Raw genomic sequence first — 14,501 nt, 5'->3', positions numbered from 1 at the left:
CCATTCCAATAACTAATGCCCATCACACCACTTCCAATTGTGCCTGTATCAGACATCTACAGGAGAGATACCACGGCACTAAGAACTACACTGGGGACAACAAGCCTGACATCCATCCCAAACCCATGCTTGTAAAAACATGAGAGACCACCTGAAGGATGACCAGAACCTGCCTGCTGCTCTGAGGGAATGTGATGCCAGGCTGAGTGCAGCAAATACTGCGAGCCTCAGCAGCACAGTTATTTTCAATATACTGATGATTAAGGCAACCATAAAAGCAAGGGTGGCCCCATAGGTTGAGGTAGTGGTGATAGTTGGGTGTTTTCTGTGGCTTGCACATAGGGAGGTTGCTGTAGCACTTGCTATGTGGTTTTTTTAGAACAACTAAATATTTGATGAGTAGCTGTAGTGTGAGTTGTTCCAATCCCTTTAGGGAAAGCTGGGAGAGAAAGAAGAAAAGGAGTTGTCACCTTTAGCAGAAAGCAATCTGATGTATGCTTGAACCTTATTGGTGTTTGGCTCTTGTAACCCATGGGTTAGATCTTGGTGTCTTTGAAGTTAAAGTTATGTGATTTTTTTTACCAATATGCTGTTAATTAAAAGCAATTGAGGCAGAGGGCATGGATAATACAAGTTGCGATTTTGTATATGAGCCTGTGAATGACTTTTTCTAGAAGAAAAGGCAGAAGGTACCATGAGTGCAGTGTCTACAATATTGAGAGATGAGAGGTCATTGGTGGTCAGAGAAGTTGTTGATGATCAGTGGCAGGCTTCTGAAGGGCACAGAAATGGTCCTCAGATTGCTTCCCCTGTTGATTTGTGCAGTAGGAAGTGCTTAAGTTGGAGACATCATGGCAAGGTGAATTGTGACAGCATTTCTCTGACTGCTTTTTCTTCTGTCAATACAGAGGAGCCACAGCCAGGTGTGACCTTACCCAGACGGAAAATAAGTTTGGGGCTTGTGGGAGTCACAGCTCCTGTCACTGCCATAAGTAGAGAGATAGGTTGGTGCCAGAGGGGAATGTGTGGCTGAGCAAAGGGATTGGATGGAGTTTCTCTGTGTCTGCTGGTCATGAACTTTGTGTGCTTTGAGAAGGAAGAAATAAAAGATGATGTCCAGTTGGTTAAGCAGGGAGAAAGTATTTCTAGACAGAAGTAGGCTTGAAAAGACTTGGTGAGAGTCCACCAATAAATGAGTGTCCTTACACCTGTTGAGGGTAGAATAAAAGCCATCAGAGAAACAGGACTGAGAATAATAGGGCAGTGAAATGAGCACTTGGGATCCCTCTACACTAATGCTAAGGCTGTGGCAAATAAGAAAAAAAGTATCCAAAGCCTTAGACCATAGCCAAAGATAAGTTATAAGAGGTATTGCAGAAACCTGGCAGATGGATTCCATGACTGCTATATCAGAAAAAATTGCTGTGGAAGGGAGACAGGGAAACAAAAGAGAAGGATTGCAGTGCATGCCAAGAATTTTAGACTTTCTCCAGAGAAGAAGAGATGAGTACCTACTTTAATGGATGCTTCTGGGAAATAAAAATAAAGGTCCATAAGCCTTCAGAGGTCACAAAATTGAATGGAGGGGTTAGAAGAGAATCTGGTTTTGAGTAACTACTAGAAGGATTTAAAAGGCAGTTCATGGAGGAGTTTTTAATAAAAAATACTATAGGACAAAGCTAGTCAAAATTTTGGAGTGTGCTGAGAATATTTAACTTAAAGTTTAAAAGTAAAAGAAGATGCTCTTTCTGACTTTTATTTGAAGCTGACAAAGGATCTGAAGTTCTGAGGTAATTTAAGTGAAGAGGATTACCTGAAATAGCTTGAAAATGGTGGTGGTAAAGCACCTGAGCTCCAAGGAGAGGAATATATTAAAGCAATGGAGGGAGACAATAGACTTGAAAAAAGCTGCCCTCACCAGGCTGCTTAATGGGACCTTAGCAAGGTATCTGGCTTCTAAATCAAAGAAAGGTAATGAGTTTTAGCTGGTTTGGTCCCCACTTGTGTGTTCTTTTTCAGTCCTAAGTCTCTATTTCTCTCTTATTCTCCCAGTTCTGTGTACAATTACACTTATTGCTCATAATCTTGAGGTATTTAGTGCTTCCCATACACATAAACATCCAAGGTTAAATACAGAATTCTACAAATAACCTTCACCAAGTCCTTCAATTATTGAGAAAGGCAGAGGGGTGGGGAAGGAAAGGTAAATAATGATTTCCTTCTAGTTACGAACACAGCCTGAATAATTTATCGTGGTGTACTTAATACATAGCCCATTAAAGTGACTTCAGAAGATCCTCTAGTCTGTCACTGCCAGTGTGCTGTTCTCTGGGAGTGGAGAACAGAGGAGTCTCCAGGTGTGTCCTGGTGTTATCTTAAAAGACACCTGCAGGCTGCAGTGTTGCCTTGATTATCTGCACACCTCTACGAAGGCCCTGCCTTGCTTTTGCTCTTAATGGGGTGCTGATCACCGGCTGTAGAAACTGAAGTCAAGAGAAAGCCAGCAACCTCACTCCAGGCTAAGACAATACTAGTTAGACACTTCGATCGGAGTTGCTAAGGCTAATGGTGGAGAAAGAATAATGTGGGTGTTTTGTCAGTTCTGATAGTAATGTGCCTCTTCCTATCAAGTAGATCTAAGAGACACAAGGTTTGTAAGGGCTGCTGATCTTTCTATTGAAAGATAAACCCATCTTGGCTTAGAAAGTGCCTTTTCCAACCAGTACCTACAAATTCCCTCGTATTAAAAGATGTTTAGCTTTGTGTCCAAGAAGTAATATAAAATTCTGTCTTATCCTTTCATTTGAAAGCATGTGTCTCAAGAATAGAATGAGGGCCAAATATGTTCTGCAGGAATAGTTCCTCCTTTTGTAAGGGTGGATGATAGAAAAGGGAGAGTTTTGAATCTGAGATTTACAGTCTGTGTAGAAAAGGGTTAGGATGTCCGGGGACTGTTGCTGAAGAAGAAGACAGGCTCTTAGGAAAGGCAAACTGACATGCTAATTATTTGGGTAGGGGGAAGAGAAGAATCTCTTCTTAATTGGGGTTTATGTGGGTGTGAAGTTTTTTGGTCTGATCCTTGATTGTAAAGTGACTTTGCCTAGTGCACGACACAGATATCACAATTGCTGGGTCAGATTTGGGCATCACAGAACCAGAAGATGGGGCACCTCCAGTGCCTCTATGGAGGTGGGCTCTGAGGCAAGTCCTTGGTAGATTCAGTTCCCAGACCTACTGCAGGCATAATTCAAGGCATGCAGACCAGTACCTCCTTGTGTTACTGATCTCTGCTGAGTTCCTTCTAAAAGGATTTAGAAACAGAGTTTGGATGCTTTGGCAGGACCCTTGGCTGTTCAGAGCTATGAGTCCTTCTATCTAGAAAGCAGTTAACAAGAAATTGTGCCCTACTGAGAGGTGCCCACTGTTAGTGTTGACCTGATTAATTAACCAGACAGTGTGTCTGTGGAAGGACAAAGTGTGTGTTGGAGAAACACTGTGCAGCTCTTGGTTGATGCTGGGCTTAGGGCTACAAACTAGGCTGACAGAGCCATGGGCTAAAGGAGAATTATGAGCCTGGAGAGACCAAGGGTGCTCTGTCAGTCCTGGGTGGTGTTACTGTCAGATGGGGACCTGGAGATGTGGATGTTGCAAACAAGTTCAAGGCACAGAAAACAAGCAAAATTCCAGGTTAGTCTGCCCACAGGGACTGTCCTCAGTGGCAAGGAGACTTCTCTGGGATATATTAAACTTTTTCATTTTTTCTGGAAGAAAAAAAGCACCTGGATCCTGCAAGCCTCATTTAATGGTTGTTAAGTTTTTAGGAAAACTTAACAATTAACAACTGGGCCGTGTCCACATTCACCCCTCATTTCAAGACTCTGTAGATTTCTGTTGTATTCTGAGGTGATTTTTCTCCCCCACCCATTTGTTGACTCTGGGTGAATTATGTTTAACTGCTGCAGAGCAGCACTTCCACAGTGAGATATTTTTGAACCTGATCCTGCAGACTGTTCCCTGTCAAGTCAATTCAAAGTCTTTGTTTTGCTTCTTACGCAGGAGTCTTATGTTTCCTAGGTCAATATATATGACTATATGTGGGAGAATTTTCTTATTTCTTTTTCTTTTTGCTCATAGTATCTCCCCACTGAGTTGTGTGCTCTCCACAATCCTTTAATCTGCCTGGAGGAAGTGAACAAGTAGAGTCCTCACCTGCAGCTTTACAGATAAACTGTCTCACTAGGGTGTCTGCTCTTATCCAAAGGGACTTCCTGATGGATAGAGCTAGTCTTCCAGCTGAGGACTCTATTCCCATGCTACAGATGTAATTTTCCTCTTATAACAGTACAGCTGGTCATGTGTTTTGCATTTTTCTTGACATAAAAGTGCCTAGGGATAGATATATCCACTTGTATCTGAACTGCTTCAGATGCTGCCTGCAAGTCTTTCTAGGGCTGTCTGCATAGGTCAACATTTCCAGAAGTGAAACACCTAGAAAGAGTTCAAACCTATATTTGGGATTCTGAATTGATGGCCAGCTTTTTTTTTTTCCCCCCTGGAAGGATGTCAAACAGATGCTACCACCACCAAAATCATTGCCAGCTTTGATTTCTCAGCTCTGACAGGAACATATGCCTGCTTTAATTTGCTCTGCAGTTCCAGTCCTTTAGTTCCACAGAAGCAAAAAAGGGAACATGGAAAACACTCAACGTCTGATCCAAAGCATGTCGAAATGTATGCAAATCACTATCATGGGCTTTGGATCAGGTCCTAAGTAAACTGATTCTTGGATTGTCACCTCTGGTCATAATGACCCTTTGTTTTGCCTTTTTAATGATAAATGATTATGTTATAAAAAGACTTATGTAATTTCTGGCATGGTTAGGCATCATAAGCGAGGTGTGTAATCTTAGAAATGCACTAGCTAGTTTCTTGGGTTGTGTAACAAATAATTATGGAATCTCGCTGAGTCTTGCTTTATTATTATACAGCTCCAGGCTCTTACCCCCAGTGGCTTTACATGCTTGTTAATATTTATGCTATCTTGTAGCTTGGGTAATTTGTAATGAGCTTTTTTTTGTTGGTGGTACTGAAGCTAATATTAAACAAAAGTAGTTGTTGGGGGAAAGGGGGAAAAGTGTGATGGATGATTTGTTCTTCTGAAAGTGCTTCTCATTGTTTTAATACCTTTTGGCTCATTCACAGATACAAATATGAAATAGAAAGCTCTTCCAAAGCCTTCCTTTGGTGCTTCTCCAGCTAATCAGGAACACACAGCACTGCTGCTTCTCAGCAGATTGGGCAGTGGTGGGCATGAAGGTTTGACATGAAGAATACTTCTGTATAAAATATAGGTCACTCTTAAAGATGGTGGTTTTGCCTACTAAGACTAAAGCTCTTAGACAAAGACTGTTAAAACAGAGGAGGTCTTCTGACTACAGACAGTATTCAGTCTCATAGAAAGGACACAGAGAATTTGGCCAACCTTTGCTGTGAAAAAGATGGACACAATAGCTCTTGCTCCTGATGTTTTTGCTCCATCCTGCATAACCATTAAATCTTTGCCAGCTCTAGTCAAAAACCAAGAAATTTCTAGTTACTTATTCAAGACATCTGTGGTCTGTCTTTAGGATCAGAAGAACAGATCAAAACCAGGAAACTTTTGTATAGAATTGGAGTTAGTCTTTGGCAGGCCAGTGCCTCTGCTTACATATGTGATAGATGAGGTTTCAAGAATGGAATGTGCTACTCCTGGTATGGATGGAGCAGTGGGGGATCGCCTGGCGGGGTTTCAAGCATGACTTATTGTTAACCTCACCCTCTTCTACCAGCTTTTGTGGTCTTCACAGGGACCTGAGGACAGTGTGTGCTGCATGATCTACACGCTGCTTACTCAAAGGAACAGAGCTACACAGCCTAATACTGATGATGTACATAGGTCCAATCTTACCTACCAAAGCTGGAGTACATCTGGCTTTTTGATATACAGCAATTTTAATGGTGAAAAAAAAAAGCTTCAGGTAGGCTCTGAAGCAGCACTTACTGCACAGGAGTGCTGCTTTGATTTTTCTAATGAAAAACAAGTCTCACCAGATTGAGCTGCACTCAGAGAAAACAGTAGCAACCAGTAAAGATATTTTGTTCATGACTACTGGTTCACTTGTGTTTGGATAATATGGGTCCATGGTATACTCAGTTCTCAAATCCTGTTTGTGGTTGGAGGCCTCTGCCCCCCGTACACTTGCCAACCACCTCTACTTCACAAAGCAAGGTAGAGGAAAGGCAGAATAAGGTTCACAAGTCTGATCAGGATAAGGGATGAATTTATTACAATTCTGCAAGAGATTTCCCATAAGCGGATTCAATGCAGGTCTGAAGTTGTGAGTGAAGGGCTTAGGGCAATTTTCTCCCAGATGACTACTACTGTTGATCCTGTGGCATCTTATCAAGAGGCACTTTCAAAACAAAATAGCAAGAGGTGCTTCTTCACATGACATGAATCTGACTGTGAAATTGAATTGAAAAAGTTGGCATGGGCTCAAAAAAGTGACAGGACAGATTTGCTAAAGAAAAATTTTTCAGGGCTATTAAACAAAAATATCCTGTTTTGATTTAGGAATATCCTAATCTTCATGCAGAATTAGGAAATACTTTGGGACTGTGTTTACCTGTTGTTGACCATTTCCTAAGCTATGGAGAATAGGTGTACTGGAGGCAGGACCTTGGGCAAACCAAATTTTCTCTTTGATATAGGACAGGCAGATTTTCATATCGGACATATCTGAAGGGATTTTGGAATTACATGACTTCCTATGAAAAGATGCATAACAATCCTCACAATCTGGCTTGGTGTTCCTCATGATATTTTTCCACCAATTACAGGTCAGTTGGAAAGCTCTATATAGGTTGGTTGTAAGTTTGGATTTTTAGTAAGATGTATTTGAGCTGCATGGAACGTGCTGGAGTTCTGGACAAAGCAACCAGGGAAGAGGTAAATCACTTGGCAGGGCATGCTGGTGGTAGTCCAGCAAGCCTGTCTGCCCTGCTTGGGTCTTTCAGCATCCCATATGGGTACAGGCTGGGAGATGTCGCCAGAACTCACCGGTTCAAGTGAAGTTTTTGGGCCCCTGGGGTGGTGAACAGCATAGTCTCCCTTTCATTTGTGGTGCAGGTGCATGCTACTGTCCAGAAAGAGACATTCCCTTGCTTTCCCACATCAAAAGGATGGATTCCTTTCCTCCATAGCGTGCAGGTCTTTCTCTGATTGCAGAATCAGAAACTGGCTCTACAAGTCTTTTCATACAAAACCTTTATTTTTCATGCTCCCATTTGCATCAGTGAAACTTCGAGGTGTAAGACCTGTTTTTTTCTTAGCTTTGAGCCCTGTGTTCATAGTGCAAATGTGGCCAAATGTAATCCATATTTCTACTCTGTCATATTATACAGCTTTTCACCAAGACACACTTGTTATTTCAGTGAATACCAATATGCATTTATCTCTGCAGCCATAAAAAAAGTTGGTTTTTTATATAAGTGTAAATGGTAAATTGCAAATAATTGAGGATTTTATTTGTAGATAAAATTTTGATGTACTATTCAGATTGCATATTGAGTGGCCCTTTGCTATCAATTTTAGCAGATGATATCCATAAAAAATTTTTTTCTCTTTATTTTGTGCTGTTACTAAGTAAAGCAGGTACTGGAGCAAATCAAGCAAATGAAAAGCAGTACTATGTTTGACAGTGTTGATCAGGTCTCTGAAAAATAAACCAAATTAAAGTTGAAATGTGAATAATTTCAAATAAGATTTTTTTTTTCCTTCCTGATTGAAAATCAGATTCTGGTTTTGTTCTCACTATAACTTAATTTTAATAAAAAATGATGAATTCTAGTTAAATATTGAGGTTTCCTGTATGTTCAGTCTGTAGAACTAATAGAGTAAGGAGAGAGCCTTATGCAAGCAGGGCCACCAGTCAAACTTCTCTACCGGTCTGTACACATAAACATCTTGGAGTTCAGGTATGTTTTCAGCCTGATATGGATGATCAACACTGTATGATTATCATGCATCAGTGCAACTTGAGCAGTAGTTGAGTTTACATGATAGCAAATGATGATAACATAGCTATGCATTGATGGGCAGAAGGGAACCCCGGGGCTCAGAGCTATACATGGTGATAAGAGTGTTTAGGTTGGAAGCTTATAAACCTTTAGACTTGTGAGTGATACGGTGTCAGGCAGAGCTGCAGCAAGGCCTTCAGGAGACTAAGTTGTTTCCTCCTTCTTTCCCAGGCTCCTTCCAGTTGCTGCTGAGTTTGCCAGTTGATCGTCCTGAGAGGCAGCAGGGATTGGCAGGGCTTGGACAAAGCTTCTATCTCTGCAGACATCCTGTGGAGTAGTTTTGGCTGGAAGAACATGAATCCATGACTCTCTGGACCTCAGGATTGTCTCCAAGGTCCCAGTTCTCATAGATGTGGGAGCAATTTTACCCTACTTTACTAAAGAATAATGTGCCCTCGTCCACGAGTATCTGACTAACTCCTGCCTATCATGATCCTCCCTGAAGAAATAGTGTGTATTTTGAAGGCTTAAGGGGTTTTGTTCTGCCCATTAAGGGGATGTGCCCTTGCAAGACCTGGTCTGTCAGACATTCCAGGTGTTGCTCATTGATTTCACCTCCCACTGGAGTGAAAATGCTTCTTCTACCTAAGGTAAGGATGGCATTGCTTGTAGTTCTGGATGGCATTGTATGAGACAGAATTCTCTGTTGCATGCTGAGAACCTCAGAAGAACTGGATGCTACCTGGTCCATGGCAAGCTGAGCACCCTGAAATTCCATTGGACCCTCAAAACTTACAGCAGCTGTGGCCTTAAGGTTCTTTGAAATAAGTTGAAGATCAAGGAAAACAGTTACTATGCAAGTATTCAGCCTGTTCAGTGTCTTAAGATCTCAAATATGGCTCTTATAAGGCAAGGTTAAAGAAATGCACTGAAAAAAAAATGGAAATACACAACAAACTATCAGATGAAAATGAGTTTTATGATTTTTTGGCTTTATGCCAAAATAAGCCTCTTGCTCAAAAAAAGAGTTTGATCTCAGTGTTTGAACCTTCTAATTTGAACACCTATTTGGCCTTTTAATAATGCAGGGGACACAAAAATACCCCTTCATGCCTCTGGTTGCTCAATTTGGCTGGGGTTTCCCATTACCTTCTCTGCAGACTATTTATAGAATAGCAATTAAGATTAATGTATATCTGCTCACATTTAGTTCCTGGCTCAGCTGGGTTTTGAGCCACTCCCAACAAGAGCTGAATGACTGAGATACTTAATGTCCATGAGAACTCCTGCTGAAATCAGCTGGAGCCATCTGTCATGTAGATAGATATGTACGTATCTTGAAAATAAATAGACCTTTTATTTTTTCTCCATTGTGAAATGAAATTTTGAGGCTGAAGTCAAACAGAACATACTTCTCAGTCAATATATGGAAATATGTTTTCAGTTTTTCTCAGTCTGTTCTTGCCATTGAATGGGAAATTTATCAAATAAATAGGAGGGAGCCTATTATGTGCATCCATTCCTAACCCAGCCCTTTTGAGCGGAAATATCCATACAATTGAAGCATTTTACAGATTTTATGAAGTGATGAAATACAATGATTGGTTTGTGAGATTTTCTTTATTGTCTGCAAGCTTTTTTGGCTTGTATTATGAGCTCAGATGTGACTGGTTATCAGTAGACACTGGTATCACTGACTGGTATCAGTGTAGGCATGGTCTGAGGGCTGCATGCGCCACTTTGAGGAACGTACTCTAGTAATAAGTGTACAACACCAACCTTCTTTTTGTGATGGAGATCCCTGTGATACTCCTGTGTTGCACTTTGTGTAGTGGTGGCTGATAGATCCAGGCTGTTGGCACAACCCCTGATTGTAGGATGTTACTTGCTGGCCTTGTGTCAGAGGATGTGGATGGATGGTGCTTACAAAAGCAACCAACCAAAAGAAATTGAACTCAAGCAGTGTTCAATCCTGTTTTGCAAGCAATTAAATAAGAATGAATATGATGATATGGTTTTGTCAGACCTCATCACATCTGGGAGACCTGTAGGCACCAGCCTGTTAAGCCAGACTTCTTGTTCTGGTAAAGAAGAGGAGAACTGTGCCAAAGGGAAGGGTCCCACGGCTTAGATTATTATCTGAGTTAGATTCAAGTCTGGGTGCATGTGACTCCTCAGAAATTGCAAAACCTCATTTCTTAAAGGATACTATGACAGGCTGTGCAAGTCCACAAAGAGTCCTGCTTTTCGATTGCAGTGTCCTCTGTATTAGAATAGATTCGGGTAAAGTAACAACTGCCTGTGTTGCTAACAAAGCTAACTACCAGAAGTACTCCAAATGTGAAAAAAAATATGTCTTAGTTTACTACAGGTTTATATACATCCTGACACCGAGCTGGCTGAAAAGAATTAAAGACTTTAGTTCTCCTGTGTACATGCACATCTATAATACTATGACTTAAAAATTTAAAGCATTTATTCTTTCCCAGAGATTCTTCTTCTCACTTGGAATAAACCTCCTGACTTCCACTGAGTCAGGGTCCTGAGAACAATTTTCCTTTTAATTGCACAAGACAGTTGCCTTTCCAAAACAACTAGTTATATTGGATGATGCAGGAATCCTATAGGAGGAAAAAGATTGTGGTACTTTAATTTAAATAGTTCACTATAGTGATATGTGCACTGAATTAAAGGTGCTAAAATAATGGTGTACAATGGTCCAGTTTTTAATTTATTTGCTTTAAGATGTTTTATTGTAGGGGCTTTTTTTAATGTAATACACATATATGTGAAAATAATTACTTCTTGCTAATACCACACTGTGACCTGAATAAAAAGGCTTTTATGGTGTCTTGGAGTAAGACAGTAAACTACAGCTTTGGTTAATTAGCACAAGCACCAGCCCTAGAACTATATCCCATGCTCTTCTCTGTTACATAGATTGACTCCTCCAACTAACGGGCCTTTGGCACTCTTGCAGTATTCCCAGACCTGTGGGTGACCTGATTGACTTCTAGCTGCTTCAGCTGTTTCCCAGTTTAAGGAGTCATCTCGGCCCTGTAGGAAACCCCAGCATAATTCCCCAACATCTAAATCAAGCTATGAAAATGTATACCTTTCACTTTCTTTTCACACAGAGGGTCTCTTGGTCTTGAGATTTCAGTTGTACAAGGAACAAAAAGGTGTCTAACATAAATCTTCCTGATGCAAACATTAATAGAAGTTTGGGTAATCTTACAGTCCTTGCCCTGGTTCTTTGCAGTGGAGAGGAAGATACTATAATTACAAGACGATAGTAGGTGCTGAGCATGTCAAGTCCCCTGCTCAGATTTGAACCTCCCATCTGTGGTGCTAGAAATAATAATGCAAAGGGGAAATTCTCCCTTGTAGCCACTGGTAACAGTATGAGATAGGGAAAACTTATTCCCAGCAAAGAATAAAGCCAATCTCTGTTGTATGGAATAAAGAAATTGGGAGAAGTCCTTAGTTCCTATGAAACAGGAAAATTCTAACCTGATTTTTCCTTGGGAGCTCTAACAAGTATTCTATCTTGCCACCTGTGGAAGACCAAAGAATTGCCCAATGTCCTTAGGAAATGGCGTGGCCAGTGCTATACTTTAATTTTGTTTTGGCCAAGGTCTCAGCAGTGACTTTGCTACAGGATGAGTGGGCTTTGGTTTAGGAGCTCTGACCAGGCAAAATACAGTTTATATGCTTTATCCTCTCAATTTAGGATCTGGAAGAGATGCTGTTTGTAAGAGACCTGGGGCAAGTCCTCTTAGCAGAGGATTCTAAGGCATCAGAAGAGTCTATGGCAAGTTCTGTCTTTTTGTGCTCAGTATTCTGTAGACTAGATTGGAGGGCAAACATGTTTCTGTTCCCTTAAGGATAGCTTTGGATAAGGGCAAGTAAGATAAGGGAGCAGAGGGAAGTGAAAAGGTAAGGCTGTTTCTCTGACTGAACGAGGCTCCTTAGACGTTACACTGAAGGGGGTTTTTTGTGGTTATTGCTGAGAAGGTTGAGTAATTGCAGTCTGCACTCTGTTGTCATGCGTTAGCCTTGCTGCTTTGAATATAATTTATAACGTCTTTGTCCTTTTTTCACCTGCTTCTTCTGGAGCTGGGGGGCATGGGAAGAACCTGACATGACTCCAGGTATTGTGACACACAAAGCTATGCCTTCACCGTGTTCTTACGATTAGTCAGAAAGAGATGATCCAGAGAAGTTCAGAGAAACACAGAAATGACTTGGGGGCTTCCTGGACTGACTTACGAGGAAAAAATTGGGAAAGTTGCTGCTGTACATCTGTACAGTTCTGCTAAATGATTAATGGGAAATGTGATGATAACATACAACTAATTAAGGCTTGCATATGCCAGAGAGGGGAATTACTTTGGTGTTGTACGAGGATGAGTACTGGACACATGATACTTTATTGAAGATGGCTGCATGAAGTGCCCAGCAGTTGTTTGATGGTGAAAGAGAATTGCATTAGACTCTTGTTTTAGGAATAATACTAAAAATCTGCTATCACCTGGTTATGCAACTTAGCTCATCTCACAAAGAAAACCATATCTTTGTAGGGTTCCTTCTTTGTTGCTTAAGTTGCTTTAAACAGAGCTACTAAATACTGCCTTGCTTCATATGTTATTAAAAATAAGCAAATAAACTGCACTGGAGAGAAAGTGAACTGGGCAATTCCAGAAGACTTTCATGTTCACATCTTTATACATTCTTATTAGAAACCTTGTGGAAATATTTCTGTAGAAAGATGCTGTGATTTTCAACAGTAAATACTGTGATTTTCAACAATAAATGCTGTGGAAGGAACTGAAATAGACAGTTTGGTGTCATAGATCTGGTTTGAAAGACCATAGGTAATCTCTGAGGTTTTACAGACAATTGTCTTTTCAAAGACTAAAATAAGATTGACAACTTCTACTTGGAATGTTGAAGTTCATCTGCCTGCTTGTAACAGCTACTGAATAAAGTAATAGGCCGGGAAATTGGAGTCCCAGGTTTCTGCTGAAATGTTAGGATATTTAAGGCAGGTACCTGAAAGAGCTACTAAATAAAAAAATGAATTTCACAGAAGCAGTATTGTTGAAGAGTCTTCCCGGTGAGGTATCCTGGGACATCTCATGGAGCCACAGAATGACTGCAGTTAAGCTCTGTTTGGCTCAGGTATGTTATTCGTTAACACTGTTTCTCTACAGTGGACTAAAAACACTTCAGCAGTATTAAGGATAAACATGAAGTACACTATTTATGTGAAGGGTTACTAGATGACTGTCAGATGTTATTGAAATTACACTCCAGTACCAAATAATTGCTTAAAATAATAACAGCAATTCAAACACAGCTAAAATAAACCCATTGGACCCTAAACCAGCTAAATATACTTATTAAAACATTTATTAACACATACTTCTTATAAACATGTACTCCATGAGTAGTTATGATCAGGAAGCAACTACAGCAGAATTTGGAAAACTAGGTGTCACCTATTTTGCCTATTTTTCCCCTCTTATGTGTTTTCCTACCTTGTGGTTCTGGGTGCCACATACTCTGCTCAAGACTTTGTACTGAAGAGTAGAGTTGTATTGCTCCATCTTGAATGTTCTCTGCTATTAAGGAGGGGAAAGAACCCACAAAAACATTGCTTTTCCCCATAGCAAAGGAGGCTATTAGTGTGCCATGCTGCTTGAAAGAGCTCTGAAATTTTGAAACAGGCCATAACAAGGAAAACAATAGCATGGTGCAAGAGCACAAATGTGTAACGACTGTGTTTCTCAAGCCTTCCTCATACTCTCTCCCTCTGGCTCTGGAAAAGGGGACAAAGGCCAAGTCCATCCAGATGTGTGGAGGTATAACTTCCTGAAGGCAACAGCAATGTTTAGCTCCTATGCAGGGCTGGAGACTATGAATTAGTAGCTTTCTGAAGCTATCAATAGATAACCTGAACAATAATGCATTAATATGTTTGGATGTTTAGAAAGGACTAGGTGCTCTGTAGCCATCTGTCTGATTTTATGATGGGGTATTTGCACTCCGTAGATGTCTTTTCTGAAGCTGGTTTTGAGACTTCTAAGAGTCAATGAGGATAGAAGAATCCAGACAAGTGGAAAATGCTTCCTCTTCAGGATGTAAACAAAAGATGGAACCATATCCACCCCATCATTAAAGAGCTGCTGTGGTGCTCAGCAAAGTTGCAACAAGCACTCTTGCCAAAATCACAACTTAGTCCCGTGAATTTGGCTGGAGCTAGATTTCAACTTTGTTTTTGTTTGCTTCAGACTTAAAAGGCAAAAAGCCAGGCACAACAAAGTGACTGACTCTCCTGCTTGTTATTAAGTTAAACACTTCCCCTAGCCCAGTGAAGAGTTGTGCAAAATCTGGACTTTGGTGAGAAGCACTACCCCCCCTATGTAGGGCTGTGGTTG

Source organism: Coloeus monedula (genome assembly GCF_965178545.1).
Source record: "Coloeus monedula genome assembly, chromosome: 1".
Lineage (NCBI taxonomy): Eukaryota > Metazoa > Chordata > Aves > Passeriformes > Corvidae > Coloeus > Coloeus monedula.
Note: the sequence above shows the minus strand (reverse complement) of the source record.